Genomic DNA, 17,375 nt, shown 5'->3' with positions numbered 1-17,375 from the left:
TTTTTATATTATTTTTGTTTCCCTTCCCTTATGTTCATATGTTATGTCTCTTAAAGTCCTCATATGAGTGGAGTCATATGATTTTTGTCTTTCTCTGACTAATTTCACTTAGCATAATACCCTCCAGTTCCATTCACATTGTTGCAAATGACAAGATTTCATTCTTTTTGATCGCTGAGTAATACTCCATTGTATAGTATATATACGACACTTCTTTATCCATTTATCCATCGATGGACTTTTGGGCTCTTTCCATACTTTGGCTATTGTTGATAGGGCTGCTATAAATGTGGGGGTGCATGTGTCCCTTCGAAGCAGCACAGCATACCTGTATCCCTTGGATAAATACCTAGTAATGCAATTGCTGGGTTGTAGGGTAGATCTATTTTTAGTTTCTTGAGGAACCTCCATACTGTTTCCCAGAGTGGCTGCACCAGCTTGCATTCCCACCAACAATCCAAAAGAGATCTTTTTTCTCCGCATCCTTGCCAACATATTTTGGTGCCTAAGTTGCTAATGTTAGCCATTCTGACAGGTGTCAGGTGGGATCTCTTTGTGGTTTTGATTTATGTTTTCCTGATGATGAGTGATGTGGAGAGTTTATCTGGATGTCTTCTTTGGAGAAGTGTCTATTCATGACTTTCACCCATTTCTTCACTGGATTATTTGTTTTTCTTTTTGTTTTTTGTCTTTTTTTTTTGGTGTTGAGTTTGATAAGTTCTTTATAGATTTTGGATACTAACTCTTTATCTGATATGTCATTTGCAAATATATTCTTCCCTTCTGTCGGTTGTCTTTTAGTTTTGCTGATTGTTTCCTTTGCTGTGCAGAAGTTTTTATTTTGGTGAGGTCCCAGTAGGTCATTTTTTCTTTTGTATCCCTTGCCTCCAGAGACGTGTTCAGTAAGAAGTTGCTGAAGGCAAGATCAAAGAGGTTTTTGCCTGCTTTCTCCTCGAGGATTTTGATGGCTTCCTGTCATACATTGTATGTACACACATACATACCTCAATGTATGAGGTCTTTCATCCATTCTGAGTTAATTTTTGTGTATGATGTACGAAAGTGGTCCAGTTTCATTCTTCTGCATGTCGCTGTCCAGTTTTCCTAGGACCACTTGCTGAAGAGACTTTTATTCCATTGGAGATGCTTTCCTGCTTTGTCAAAGATTAGTTGGCCATACACTTGTGGGTCCTTTTCTGGGTTCTCTATTCTGTTCCATTGATCTGAGTGTCTGTTCTTGTGCCAGTACCATATTGTCTTGATGATTACAGCTTTTCAGTATAGCTTGAAGTAAGTAATTGTGATGCCCGCTGCTTTCGCTTTCTTTTTCAAGATCGCTTTGGCTATTTGGGGTCTTTTCTAGTCCCATACAAATTTTAGGATTATTTATTCTAGCTCTGTGAAAAATGCTGATGTCACTTTGATAGGGATTGCATTGAACATGTAGATTGCTTTGGGTAGTATTGACATTTTTACAATATTTGTTCTTCCTATCCAGGAGCATGGAATCTTTTTCTATTTTTTTGTGTCTTCTTCAATTTCTTCCATAAGCTTTCTATAGTTTCATTGTATAGGTTTTTCACCTCTTTGGTTGGATTTATTCCTAGGTATTTTATGGTTTTTGGTGCAACTGCAAATGGGATCGATTCACTGATTTCTCTTTCTGTGGCTTCATTGTTGGTGTATAGAAATGCAACTGATTTATGTGTGTTGATTTTATATCCTGCAACTTTGCTGAATTCATGAATCAAGTCTAGCAGTTTTTTGGTAGAATATTTTGGGGTTTCCATATAGAGTAGCATGTCGTCTGCGAAGAGTGAAAGTTTGACCTCTGGTGATTTGGATGTCTTTTATTTCTTTGTGTTTTCTGATTGCAGAGGCTAAGACTTCTAATACTATGTTGAATAACTGTGGCGAGAGTGAACATCTCTGTCTCATTCCTGACCTTAGGGGGAAAGCTCTCAGTTTTTCCCCATTGACCATGATATTAGTGTTGGGTCATTCATATATGGCTTTCATGATCTGGAGGTATGATCCTTCTATCCCTACTTTCTTGAGGGTTTTTATCAAGAAAGGCTGCTGTATTTTGTCAAATGCATTCTCTGCATCTATTGAGAGAATCATATGGTTCTTGTCTTTTCTTTTTCCGATGTGATGAATCACATTAATTGTTTTGGGGATATTGAACCAACCCTGCATCCCAGGTATAAATCCCACTTGGTCATGGTGAATATTTTTTTAATGTATTGTTGGATCCGGTTAGCTGATATCCTGTTGAGGATTTTGCATCCATGTTCATCAGGGAAATTGGTCTAGAGTTCTCCTTTTTAGTTGGGTCTCTGTCCAGTTTTGGAATCCAGGTAATACTGACTTCATAGAAAGAGTTTGGAAGTTTTCCTTCCATTTCTATTTTCTGGAACATGTTGAAGAGAATAGATGTTAACTCTTCCTTAAATGTTTGGTAGACTTACCCTGGGAAGCCATCTGACCCTGGACTCTTGGTTTTTGGCAGATTTTTGATTACTAATTCTATTTCCTTACTAGTTATGGGTCTGTTGAAATTTTCTATTTCTTCCTTTTTCAGGTTTGGGAGTTTATATGTTTCTAGGAAGTTGTCCATTTCTTACAGATTGTCCATTTTATTGGCATGTAATTGCTCATATTCTCTTATTATTGTTTTTATTTCTGCTGTGTTGGCTGTGATCTCTCCTCTTTCATTCTTTATTTTTTTATTGTGTCCTTTTCTTTTTCTTTTTGGTCAAACTGGCTAGTGGTTTATCAATTTTGTTAATTCTTTCAAAGAACCAGCATCTGGTCTCATTGATCTATTCTACTGTTTTGTTTTTGTTTTTGTTTTGTTTTTGGTTTCAATAGCATTAATTTCTGCACTAGTCTTTGTTATTTCCTATCTTCTGCTGGTTTTGGGTTCTATTTATTGTTCTCTTTCTAGCGCCTTAAGGTGTAAGGTTAGGTTGTATATCTCAGAACTTTCCTCCTTTTGTAGGAAGTCCTGGATTGCTATATACTTCCCATTTATGACCTCCTTTGCTGCGTCCCAGAGGTTTGGGTTGTGGTGTTATCATTTTTATTGACTTCCATATACTTTTTAATTCCCTCTTTAACTGCTTGGTTATCCCATTCATTCTTTAGTAGGATGTTCTTCAGTCTCCAAGTATTTGTTACTTTTCCAAATTTTTTTCTTGTGGTTGGTTTCGAGTTTCATAACGTAGTGGTCTGAAAACATGTATGGTATGATCTCAATTTTTGTTCTCACTTAGGGCTGATCTGTTGTCCAGTGTATGGTCTATCCTGGAGACCATTCCATGTGCACTGGAGAAGAATGTATATTCTGCTGATTTAGGAGGAAATGTTCTGAATATATCTGTTAAGTCCATCTGGCTCAGCATGTCACTCAAAGCCATTGTTTCCTTGTTGATTTTCGGATTAGGTGATCTGTCCATTGTTGTGAGTAGGGTGTTGACGTCTTCTACTATTATGGTATTACTATTGGTGAGTTTCTTTATGTTAGTGATTAATTGACTTATATACTTGGGTGCTGTCACATTTGGCACATAAATGTTTACAATTGTTAGGTCTTCTTGGTGGATGACCCCTTGGTTATGATATAATGCCCTTCCGTATCTCATGATACAGTCTTTATTTCAAATTCTAGATTGTCTGACATAAGTATGGCTATTCCAGCTTTCTTTTGTTGACCATTAGCATGTTAGATGATTCTCCATCCCTTACTTTCAATCTGAAGATGTCTTTAGGTCTAAAGTGGGTATCTTGTAAACAGCATATATATGGATCTTGATTTCTTAGCCATTCTGTTACCCTATGTCTTTTTTTTATTGTTTTAATGTTTTTTTTTATCTTTGAGACTTAGAGAGACAGAGCATGAATGGGCAAGGGGCAGAGAGGGAGGGAGACACAGAATCCGAAGCAGGGTCCAAGCTGTCAGCACAGAGTCCAACATGGGGCTCAAACTCGCAGACCGTGAGATCATGACCTGAACCAAAGTTGGACACTCAACCAACTGAGCCACCCAGGTGCCCCTACCCTATGTCTTTTGATTGGAGCATGGAGTCCATTGACCTTTAGAGTGAGTACTGAAAGATATGAATTCATTGCCATTATGATGCTTGTAGAGTTGGAGTTTCTGCTGGTGTTCTCTGGTACTTTCTAATCTTTGGTGCTTTTGGTATATATACCAAAACTACCATATATTTTTCATCTTTTCTCCCCTCAGAGAGACCCCCTTAAAATTTCTTGCAGGGCTGGTTTAGTGGTCACAAACTCCTTCCATTTTTGTGTGTCTGGGAAACCTTCTATTTTGGATGACAGCCTAGCTGGATAAAGAATTCTTGGCTGCATTTTTTTTTTTTTCTGATTCAGCACACTGAATATATTTTGCCACTCTTTTCTGGCCTGCCAAGTTTCTGTTGATAGGTCTGCTGAAAACCTGATATTTCTTCCCTTGTAGATTAAGGTCTTTTTTTTCCCTTGCTGCTTTCACGATTCTCTCCTTGCCTGAGTATTTTGTGAATTTGACTGTGATATGCCTTGTTGATGGTCGGTTTTTGTTGAACTTAATGGAGGTCCTCTGTGCTTCCTGAATTTTTATGCCTGTGTCTTTCCACAGATTAGGAAAGTTTTCTGCTAGGATTTGCTCACATAACCCTTCTACCCCTACGTCTCTCTCTTGCTCTTCTGGGACCCCTATGATTCTGACATTGTTCCTTTTTAATGAGTCACTGATTTCTGTAATTCTTATATCCTGCTCTTTTGCCTTAATCTCTCTTTTTTTCCTGCCTTGTTATTCTCTATAAGTTTGTCCTATATATCACTGATTCTCTGTTCTTCCTCATCCATTCTTGCGCCTCCGCATCCATCATGAGGGCAGCTCATTTATAGCATTTTTAATTTCATTCTATTTTTTACTTCTTTTATCTTTGCAGAAATGGATTCTCATCTATTTTCGACTCCAGATAGTATTCTTATTGTCGTGATTCTAAATTCTGGTTCAGAAATCTGGCTTGTATCTGTGTTGGTTAAATCCCTGGCTGTCGTTTCTTCATGTTTTTCCTTTTGGGGTGAATTCCTTCGTTTTATCATTTTGAAAGAAGAAAAGGCATGAATGAGGTAGAAAGTTAAGATTGAAAAAAAATAAAATTTAAAAATATTAAAATTTAAAAAATTAAACACACATACACACACAAAAATTGAATAAATGATGCTAAATTCTGTGTGTTTGGTATGGGTGTTGAAAGCGGTTTGACAGATTACAGCAAAAAGAGAGGGGGAGACAAACAAGGCAAGTCATTTGAGAATTGGAAAAAATGAATATACTGAAGTAGACTAAAGTGAGATGATGTTAGTAAAATAGAATTTGAAAAAATCTACACAAATGTAAAGAATAAAGTAAAAAAATAAAGAAAATTAATAAAAATGAAACATAAATTTGAATCTTTTCCTTTCCTGTATTCAAGGAAAAGAAAAGAAAAGAAAAAGAGTAAAAAGATTTTAAAAAGATTAGAAGAAGAAAGAAGGAAAAAGGAAATAGTTTGAAAATTATAAAACGTGGATACACTGTAGTAGACCAAAATAAAATGATGGAAGTCAATAGAATTTGAAAAAAAAAATACATAAAGGCAAAAAATATAGTAAAAAATAATACAAATTGAAAGTAAAAATGAAATTTTTCTCTTTCTGAATTCAAGAAAAAGATAACAAACGAAAAATTAAAAATAGAAAAAGAAAGAAATAAAAAGGAAATTGTTTGAAAATTTGAAAAGGTGAATACACTGAAGTAGACTAAAATAAAATTATGGAAGTAAAAAATAATTTGAAAAAATTTACTCAAAAGTAAAAACAAATATATAGTAATAAAAATTAAAGAAAACTATTTTTAATAAAAATGGAAAATAAAAATGATTTTTTTCTTTCAGTATTCAAGAAAAAGACAAGAAGTGTAAAAGAGAGAAAAAAAAGAAAAAAATAAAATTGAATTGATGGACCTGCTAACAGGTTGAAGTATGATTGAAATTACCTGGTCCTCCCCTAGAAGTCAGTCTATGTAGCGCTGTAGAGTCCATACACTAAGCTGGTAGTAAGACTTGAGTTCTTGGGAATGAAGTTGGCCCAGTTGGGTGGGGATTAGTGTAAGGGCTCCGTTCTCCACTAGATGGTCCTGCTAGCCTACTGGGGTGGATTTTTGCAGAGCTCATGGGTGCTTATATGCATGTGCGGGAGCAGTGAAAATGGCTCCATCCAGCTATCCAGCATGTTCTCCTGGATCAGCAAACATGCACCTGTCCTCTGTCTTCAGCTTTCCTCCACTCCCCATGTTTTCACTCACTGTGAGCAGGCCCCAGGCAGTACCTTTCCCCCAAGTTTTGTCTCAGATGCGACTGTTTTCTCCAGCCCCTTACTTCCAAAGGACTGCAGCTTTGACCAGGAATTATCCAAGAAATGAAAATGAAAATGAGGAGGGGCGCCTAGGTGGCACAGTCGGTTGAGCGTCCGACTTCAGCCAGGTCACGATCTCGCGGTCCGTGAGTTCGAGCCCCGCGTCAGGCTCTGGGCTGATGGCTCGGAGCCTGGAGCCAGTTTCCGATTCTGTGTCTCCCTCTCTCTCTGCCCCTCCCCCGTTCATGCTCTGTCTCTCTCTGTCCCCAAAAAAAATAAATAAAAAACGTTGAAAAAAAAATTAAAAAAAAAAAAAAAGAAAATGAAAATGAGGAGCCATTACCTTATACCAATTAGAATGGCTATTATCAAAAACCAAGAAATAAAAAAGAGTTGGTGTGTTTATAGAAAAAAGAAAAGGGAACACTTGAGTACTATTGGTGGGAATGTAAATTCATGCAGTCACTATGGGAAACAGTATAAAGGCTTCTTTAAAAAATTAAAAATAGAACTAAGACATGATCCAGCAATTTCACTTCTGAGTATATACTGAGAAAGAGTATAAACACTAATAAATATACACACATTTTCATGTGCATTGCAGCATTATTTACTGTAGCCAAAATATGAAAACAACTTGTGTCCATCAAGTAGATACATGGACAAAGAAAATGTAGTGCAAATATGAAGGGACTATTATTCAGTCAAAAAGCAATCTTGCCTTTTAGAACACCATGGATAGATGGGTCTTATGGGCAATATTCTATGTGAAATAAATCAGACAGAGAAATACAAATACCACATGAAATATTTATATGTGGAATCTTAAAAAAAAAATAGAGCTCATAAATACAGAGAATAGACTGGTGGTTGCCAGAGGTGGGGGTATGAAAATGATCAAAAGGGGTAATGGGGGAAAAAGGTACTAATGCCCAGTTATAAAATAATGTCATAAGGATATATGATACAGTTAATAATATTGTATTGCATACTTGAACGTTGCTAGAGTTATCCTTTAACAATTCTCATCACACACACAGAAAATATAACTATGTATGGCGATGGGGGCAGGAGTTACAATGGTTTAGAAATAGGGAGACCCTAAGCTTGTCTCATGCTTTGAACACAGCTAGATAGTTATCAAATAATTCTGAATGACAAAGAAATCAATCAGAGTCTGAAATGAACAAATACTCAAGACTTCATGTAGAAAAGGGACCATCATTTGGAAGGTAAGAGATGCAGAGAGTTCCCCTGGGGACATATTCCTCTGAGTCCAGCCACCAGGAGAGAGCCTGCTTACAGAAGCTACAGCAAAGTAGTGTAAGGAACATAGTGCAAAATCTTAATCTTTCAGCAGTTTGTCAGGTGGGGGAAGTGCATGGTTAAGGGGCTCAAATGGTGAAGCACGATGGAATCGCAGGAGTGACAGTGAGGTCTGAGGATACCTTGGGTCACAAGAAACATAGATCATGCCAAAGTGCTGTGCTACAAGGCATAAGAGAGGGGACTTGCTCCAGCTGAGGGCTACAAGCAGGGGTGCCTGCTTTCTGCTCTGTTATGCGTGAAACTGAACAGCAGCTTAGTCATGCAATTGTTTTGTTTGCTTTGTTCATTCATTTGTTTGTTTTGCAAAGGCCAGCAAAAGCACGGCCAGACCCTCCCCCAAACCAGCAGAAGTCCCTTCTCAGAGAATCCCTAAAATTTAAGTTTTGAAACTTAACTTAGTTTCATGCTTGAAACATGCTTGAAGGAGTAAAAGTAGGATGGAAGAAACATACGAATGAATTAATGACCTAGAAGACAGTACAGGAAGGTAATCAACTGAACAAAAAGGGAAAAGAATTATTCAAAATGACAATAGACTTGGGACCTCAGTGATTCCATCCAACATAATAACATGTATTACAGGAGTGACTGAAGAGAAGTGGAAAGAAGTGGAAAATTTACCTTAAGAAATGATAGCTGAAAAAATTTCTAATTTGGAAAGGTAAACAGATACCAGACGCAGGAGGCACAAATAGCCCAAAACTTAATCAACAACAGCAGACCCAAATCAAGATATGTGGTCAATAGATTTACAAATTACACTGAGAAAAACAACATCTTAAAAGCAGGAAAACAAAAGAAGTCATTGACTTACAAGGTAAAGCCTATAGGCTAGCTGTAGATTTCTCAACAAAATCTTGACAAGTCAGAACTGAGTGGTATGATATATTCAAAATGCTCATTGGGAAAAATCTGCTGCCAAGTATACACTATACAGAATGGGTATCATTCAGAGTAGAAGGAGAGATAAAGAGTTTCCCATACAAATGAAAACTGAATGAGTTTCTGACCACTACACCAGTCCTGAAAGACAGAAGGGACTGTTTGAGACAACAAAAGAGATCGAAGTGACAATGACAAGAAAGTATCAGAGAAAAACTCCAGAAACAATAACTATCAATAAATATCTATCAACAAATATAAACTATCAACAAATAACTATCAATAATTTGCTTGAATGAAAATGGGTTTAATGCTCCAGTCAAAAGGTAAAGGGTTTCAGAATGGATAAGGATACAAGATCCACCTGAAAGAGGCCTAGAATAGATGTATTTTCGACCTAAAGTCACCTGCATATTGAAAGTGAAGGGATAGAGAAGGGTGAATCATGTAAATGAATGTCAAAAGAAAGTTAGGGTATCAACATTTACATAGAGAAACTAGACATTAAAACAAAGACATTAAAACAAGACATGAAGAATGGCAGTACAGAATAATAAAAGTGTCAATGCAAGAAGAAGACATAGTAATTGTAAATGTTTATGCAGCCAACATGGTAACACACAAATATATAAAATTATTAATAGCAAACATAAAGTAACTAATCCATTGTACTAAAGTAAGTTTAGGAATTTTAAAACCCCACTTACTTCAATGGAAAGATCATCTGAACAGAAAATAAACAAGGAAACAATGGATTTGAATGATACACTGGATAACAGATACATTCAGAACATTTCATCTTAAATGAGCATGCTCATGTAAGCATGCTACACATTCTTATAAAGTGCACACAGGGAACAGTCTTCAGAATACATTACATACTAGTAACAAAACATGCCTCAACATATACAAAAGATGGAAATCGTACTCTTTAGAGAAGTGTCCATTCATGTTTTCTGCCCATTTCTTCACTGGGTTATTTGTTTTTCGGGTGTGCCTAACCCCAAAGTTAGGCATGTCCTGTTTCGACAGGTGACGTGACACATGTAGGCACTAGGGAGATGAGCTGAGGACAACCATTACCTATAACCTCTTTTTGTAGTCCCATTTCCCACAATCTGACTCTAAAGTCTCATTCGTGTAGGTGATTGTTTCTAAGCTTCACTAACAATGAGTGTTCAAGACTCAGATGGGAGGTGAGATGAGGCAGGATTGTGTGTGTGTGTGTGTGTGTGTGTGTGTGTGTGTTAAAGTATTAGAATTCTCTTCTCATAGTTTCAGTCTTTTATTGAACTATAAGTACCATCAGTTTATGTTTCCAGATTAAAGGTGAATTTAAGTAATGTTATTAGAGTATAAACTTATATATAATATATATATATTGTATGTATATATACATATATATGTATATATGTTTCCATATATACATATGTATATATGTAATATATATGTATATGTATATACATATAATGTATAATACATTGTATATACATGTATATACATATACATATGTATATGTATATGCATATAATACATTGTATATACATATTGTATATATACATGTATATACATATACATATGTATATGTATATACATATAATATACATGTATATACATATAATAATACATATATATATTGTATATATATACATATATATGTATATTGTATATTATATATATAATATTTGTGTTTTCCTGATGTTCCATTTAAATTTGAATGCTTTTCACTTTTTCTCACTATGCTTTTCCCCAGTATTTCTGAAAATTAAATGCCTTAAAAAGAATGATATCTTTGTCAGAAATCATTGTTTTCCTCTTGGTTCTGTACTAATTTCAGATGCTTTTCAGTTATTCAAAAGTATCTGGTGACTAAAATACATAATATTTTGGTATTGAAACATTTTTCCAAAAACATTTTCATGGAACTTATCTATGTAGTGTTTTTTTTTCTTTTTGAAATTGCCAACTCCGTTTCTCATGGTGCCACTATCACCACTGAACCAACCAACTTACTTGCACCTTTTCACTTGCAATTCTCATAATGACTTTATCCTATCAATAACTAGTCATATGTATTGCAATTTTTAATAGAATATAGTAAAGTTAGTTGGGGATATGATGTTATAGACTAATACAATAATAAAATACAAGACAGGATGTGCTTCGTCATTTTGATGATATATTGTGTGTGGACAAGTCTGGAAAGAACTGTGTAAATATAAGATATATTAAATACAACTCTCAATGCAAGATTTTCTATACCACTGAGGAAATACATTTTTTTCATACTTATTTCCTCTATATAACATAAAATCTACTGAGAAATATAACTTGTGCTTTTATAAATGAATTCTTTTTCATTACCCCTTAAGTTTTCAGACATTTTATTTCATTCCAAAAAAAAAAAAAACTTATGGTGAGTGTTTGTGCCAGGTTTGTTTAATGGTGACATTTATCCACTATTATCTATGGGTATAATGATACATAATTTGGCCTTAAAAATTGAAAATGCCCTCAAGCGACAGCATACAAATTAGAAGGAACTTCATACGCATCATCTGTCTTCTGGCACAATTCAGGTTTTGCACCTTCAGCACCAAACTTGTCTCTTAGACGGAGTGCTGAGATGTGTATTTAGGTTTATAAGGTTTCAACATTTGAGCCAGGTCCATGTTCCCCTTTACCTATTCACCATTCTATGAAATCTACATTTTTATATCTCATTTCTCCAGATACAGTCTATATTTTCCCTATTCCATGATTTTTCCTTAGTAGCGTTGCCAGATTTACTGAATATAAGCACATGATGCAGAAATTGAAACTCAGAAAAGTGGCGATGACTTTTATGGGCCACTATGAAATACTTGCTTATTTACATGTAATATGTGTAGGCAATAGTTGGGATATACATCTACTAAAATAATTATTCATCACTGCTTGATAATGAAATTTAACTATCTAGCACTTTATTCCCCAACTCAAATCTATGAGGAACATAGTACTTTCTTGTCCAGGCTCATACAAAAATTATCAAGAGTGTCACCGGATGAAGAAAAAACATTATTTATTTGTTCACCAGGAGTATGCCTTCAGTATGTGATAGCCATTTACAGAAAGCAGACATGAATTAGAGGAGGCCAGACATATATACCATAAGCTGGCAGAATAAAATATTAATATTTTTCCATATCATTTTATTGAATATATTTTACTATATCTTTTTAGGACATGGCTTGTGATATATGTCGTATATCTTTAAATGATTCAAATATACACTTCTTAAATAATTACACCTTTATGTTAGTGGCCAACATGCTAATGTTTTAGTGAGACTCGACTGTGATCCCCCAGATTTGTATATAATTGTGCCTTTAAGCAAATATCATCCTTGTCCTTAGGGTGAGAGCAGACCCCAAGTGTTCAGTGGGTACAGATATGTTTGTAGCAACTATTGTACTATTGTAGTTTTTTGTTTGTTTCTTTTTTTATGATATTGAAGGTAAATTTTCTTTAGATAAGAAAAGGTAATAAAATTTTGGAAAAATAGTCACAGACATTTAATCAAATGCACAATCACTTCATAAAAAACACATATCAGGTGATTAAGAGCAATGTTTTACTTCAGCAAAGACATTCTGAGTTTCAGTCAAGAACACTTACTCTCAAAATTTCTTCATTGAAGACAAAACGTAGCACTCTTTCCTTTCAAGAGAAGAACAAATAGAATAAGTACTATGGCTAAATATTTCAAGCCTTGGATCACATTAATTGGGTAAAATAATTATGACTGCATACAGGGCAAATTACATGAGAAAATAATTGCAAAACTGTTCATTGACATTTTACAAAGATTTTGATATTGGAAATGTTCTGATGAGGCATGAATATAAGCATTTTTATGGGACCATTTTTGAAATTGTTTATTTATTTTGAGGGGGTGGGATCTTCAGAGAGAGAGGTACAGAGAAAATACTAAGTAGCTTCTGAGCTGTCAGTGCAGAGGTTGACACAGGGATCAATTTTATGACAATGAGACCATGAATTGAGCTGAAGTCAATAGTCAAACCCTTAACCGATTCAGACACCCAGGCTCCCCTATTGAAGAATTTTTAATGGAATGAGAGTATATCCTTTTATTAAATAAAATTCCCAGAATAGATATCCATATAAGCATTTTGACACAAATTTGTGGATGTCATAAATTGGAAAATTGTGTGTTGTCTTCTTGTCCTCTTGAAAATTTAGAGCTGGCAATCAGCAATTTCTTACTGATATAAAAAGAAATTATAGAAGGAATCATTGTGAATGAAAAAAAAGTAATGATCCATGTTCATGTTGAATAAATTTTGTTAATATGATTTGTAATAAAAGAATATTTCTACCCCCTGGGATGCTTATATCCAAATCCTCATATCCCTGATATAAATACATTAGGTTGTGTGACAATGAGAATTAATGTCGTAGATAGAAGGATGATTAATAAGTATGTGATTTTAAGTTGAGATTATGCTGAGTTATCAGAATAAGCCAAATGTAGTCACAATGGTATCTAAATGTGGAAGTACGAAGAAGAGAAATTGTGAAAGTTTCATGGTATGTGAAGGAAAACTCACCTGGGCATTACATTTTTGCAATTATTTGTTTGGTAATTCTTTCCCTGTTAGTATAAAATGTATATCACTTCAACTATACAAACACCTATGCATACTTTATATAGATATTGGCATTCTTAATGCTAGATATGAGACAGTATAAGGCAGAACAGGAAAGCAAACTTTCTAAAAAAGAGTATAGGGAATGGTACATTATCCTGGCATGAGGAGTATAGGGAATGTGTACATTATCCTTGCATGAGATATCTCTCTCTCCTTCCTATATTTCCTTCTCTCTTTCTCCCTATTTAGATAATACATATATTATAGATGACAGATACATAGATAGATAGATACTACATAGATATGAATGTGTATAATATATGCCTACACTTAGAATTGGTATACAAAAACTTTTGATACTGTATTTCTAAGACTTTTATGACATAGGTTTAATGATTAATTGGGTGAAATAAAAATTGTGTTGTGTTGATGGTTTTGATCACAAAGTGAATGGCATTGATGATGTAAGGTCTAATTCTTTAAGATACAAAAAAGTATATATTTTCTTGGCCACTGTGATGATGATATCTTCCATTTATATCACTATTAAGATAGGACGATTTTTACAAGTTGGTATTGTAATTTTTGTCACCACCTTCTTCCTTCTCTTCCATATCTTCACACTGCTTCTGGATTACAGGCCTAAATCTTCTGACATGATCATCTGTCTCTGGGCCCTTGTCCACATAATGAAACTCTTCACTGAACTGTTTCTGTTGTCTACAGACCTGTTTGAAGTTCTGAAGTTTCTGCATGATTTCAAAAGTAAGGCTTTATTCTTCATGATCACAGTGTCACAAAGAATCTCCGTGAGCAACACCTGCCTCCTTACCATCCCCCAGGCCATCATCATCAGCCCCAGCACCTTCTGGTTGGCCAGGTTTAAACATAAGTGCACAAAGTACATCTTCTGTGCTTTTATCATCTTATGGTTTCTTAGTTTGTCTCTAAATAGTAACTGCCTCTTGTATACTGCTGCTTCTAATGTGACCCAGAGCAATCTACTGCATGTCAGTAAATACTGCTCATTTTCTCACATAAACGCCATCATCAGGAAAGAGTTTTTCACTTTTTTTTTATTATCCAGAGATGTTTCCTTTATAGGAGTCATGCTGCTCTCAAGTGCATACATGGTCATTCTCTTGTCCAGGCCTCAGAGGCAGTGTCAGAACCTTCACAGCACCAGCCTGTCCTCAAGAGTCTCCTCATAGACAAGGGCTACCAAGACCATCCTGTTGTTGGTTAGTTGCTGTGTCATTTACTGGGTGGATGTGTCATCATCTCCTCCTCAAGTCTGTTATGGACATATGACCCTGTCATCCTGGATTTCCAGAAGCTTGTGCCTAATGGATATGCCGCTGTCAGGAATTGGTAATAACAGGTTCTGATAAAAAAGTAAAAAATGTGTTTCAAAAGTTTTGGAAAATTATGGGGTGCCTGGGTGGCTCAGCCAGTTAAGCGTCTGACTTCAGCTCAGGTCATGATCTCGTGGTCCGTGAATTCGAGCCCCGCGTCGGGCTCTGTGCTGACCGTCCAGAGCCTGGAGTGTGTTTCGGATTCTCTGTCTCCCTCTCTCTCTGACCCTCTCCCATTCATGCTCTGTCTCTCTCTGTCTCAAAAATAAATAAACGTTAAAAAAAAGTGTTGGAAAATTATAATCAAGTTGTAACTGTTTATTCATGAAATAGTTATTGAAAAAATGATTGTTTTTATTTTCTTCAAATGATAGAGTATTTATATGACATTTAAAATTTAATTTTAATTTAAATGTAATTTAAAGGTATATTTTACTTTTTCTAAATATTTTTGAAACCTGTGATGGCAAGGACAGTCCAGTTGCTAGTTTAGTATCAAGAAAGATTCGATATTCCCATGTGTTTACAAGTTTCTTTATCTTTCATTTTATTTCTCAAACTCCCTTAAGGAAAATTTTCTCTTTATACAGGAAAATTGTACCCTAAGCACTACTATTATACTTTAGTTCAATGTTAGTGTTCCCTATTGATAATGCAATATTCTTAAATTCAATTACACTCCTTACTTCAAGACATTTAGCTACACAACTAATTTTAATTGAGCAACAGTTTCTCTCTGCACTTTCTACTTATTTCTCTGTGTTTTCTGAGTTCTGGCTTCTGTTAAGGCTGCAGAGATTGTACTCTCACCTCTGTAGTTTTTTCTATTTTATTTCTCTCATTTTATTACACGGCGTTTCTGTTTTATAACATCATGCCTAGGTTTAAAATTAGAAATTTATTTATTTTTACTTTTTAACTTAATTTCATTTTTGAGTGAGAGAGAACACGGGGCGGGGTGGGGCGGGCAGAGAGTGGGGAGAGAGCCTCCCAAGCAGGCTCCATATTGTCAACGCAGATCATGATGCAGGGCTTGAACCCTTGAATTGTGAGATTCTGATCTGAGTTGAAATCAAGAGTCAGACACTTAACCAACTGAGCCATCCAGGCGCCCCTGAAATTAGAACTGTATTAATCATCATTTCTTTAATTTTATTTGATTATTTTGTATACTCTAGTGAAACTATTAAATGTTTGTTAATTCTTCCCATTCTGATTTTCATTTATCTGTTGTGACAATTGTATTCTCTCTCTTTTTTTTTATTTTTTTTTTACTGTTTATTTATTATTGAGAGCGAGGGAGAGAGAGTGAGCACAAGCAGGGGAGGGGCAAGAGAGAAAAAGAGACAGAGACAGAGAATCTGAAGCAGGCTTTGCACTGTCAGCACAAAGCCTGACGTGGGGCTTGAACCTATGAGCCCGAGATCATGACCTGAGCTGAAGTTAGATGTTCAACCAACTGAGCCACCCAGGCGCCCCAACAATTGTATTCTCTATAAATGATCTTACTTTAATGTCCTTGGCTGCAATATTTTTGCTCAATATTCTAGTTTATTATTTTTTAAATCACCTCAGACTAATGTAATATTTAACAAAAATATTGTGTACTAAATTGTGTCATTTTATTTTTCAAGATGTAATTATATTAGGCTCCTTTTTAATATATTTGACTATTGTATAGTTTCTTACTCTTTCCACATTACTTTGATTTCCTATTTTTCCTGCCTTTACTTAACTATTTTAAACATACTGTCAATATCTTTATTGTGTGACATGTAATTTCTTCTCCCTTTTACTCAATACCTTATTCAATGGTGTCTTTCACCCTAATTCCCTTATAAAATTTGGGACATATCAAAGTGGGTATCCAGTCACTTTGTTTCCTTTTTGTACCAATCATCCTGAGGGCAAGTTGGAGTACCAAACAGGTTTGAACTCCTTATGGTCAGCCAGGATCTGGATGAGGAGTTGTCTTTTTATTTTGATTAATACTTTTGACGTATAGATGACTTTGTCTATAGACGGACACATGAAAAGATGCTCAACACCACTTATAACCAAGGGAATATGAATAAAACCAAAAGAATTTCCATGTCACAGTTGTCAGAATGACTAAAATCAACAACACAAGAAACATCATATGTTGGTGAGGATATGAAGGATGAGGAACCGTTTTTGCCCTATTGGTGGGAATAGAAATTGGTGTAGCACATTTGAAAATAGTACAGAGGTCTCTCAAAAAGTAAATATATAAAACTGCCCTATACCCAGCAATTGATTTACCCAAAGGGTAAACAAATGCTGATACAAAGGGGTGCATTAACCTCAATATTTATAAGTACCACAATGTTAATAACAAAGTCATCTACAAATACCTGAATTATGAAATCAGCCAAGATATCCATTGAATGATTATAAACATACACACAAAAATTCCCCCTCACACACACACACTGGAATATTACTCAGACATAAAGTCAACAAAATCTTGCCACTTGTAAGCCATAGATGGAGCAAGAGTTTATTATGCTTAACAAAGTAACTCATAGAAAGACATATACCACATGATTTCACTCATATGGGGAATTTAAGAAACAAACCAAATGAACAAAGAAAGAAAAAGAGAGAGGGGAACCAAGAAATAGGTTCTTACCTACAAGAGCACTCACAGATAGTTATCAGAGGGGAGGTGGGGAGGATGGGTTAAATGGATGATGGGGATCAAGGAGTGCACTTGTCATTA

At 35.3% G+C, this 17,375-nt stretch overlaps 1 pseudogene; it reads left to right on the top strand.

Moving 5' to 3' along the window:
* Positions 1–13,798: 13,798 nt before the first annotated feature.
* LOC144614930 (putative vomeronasal receptor-like protein 4) lies at positions 13,799–14,735 on the top strand (annotated as a pseudogene).
* Positions 14,736–17,375: the final 2,640 nt, after the last annotated feature.

Source organism: Panthera onca, chromosome F1, assembly GCF_046562875.1.
Source record: "Panthera onca isolate mPanOnc1 chromosome F1, mPanOnc1 haplotype 2, whole genome shotgun sequence".
NCBI lineage: Eukaryota > Metazoa > Chordata > Mammalia > Carnivora > Felidae > Panthera > Panthera onca.
The sequence above is the reverse complement of the archived record's forward strand: the minus strand, read 5'-3'. Positions and strand labels throughout refer to the sequence as shown.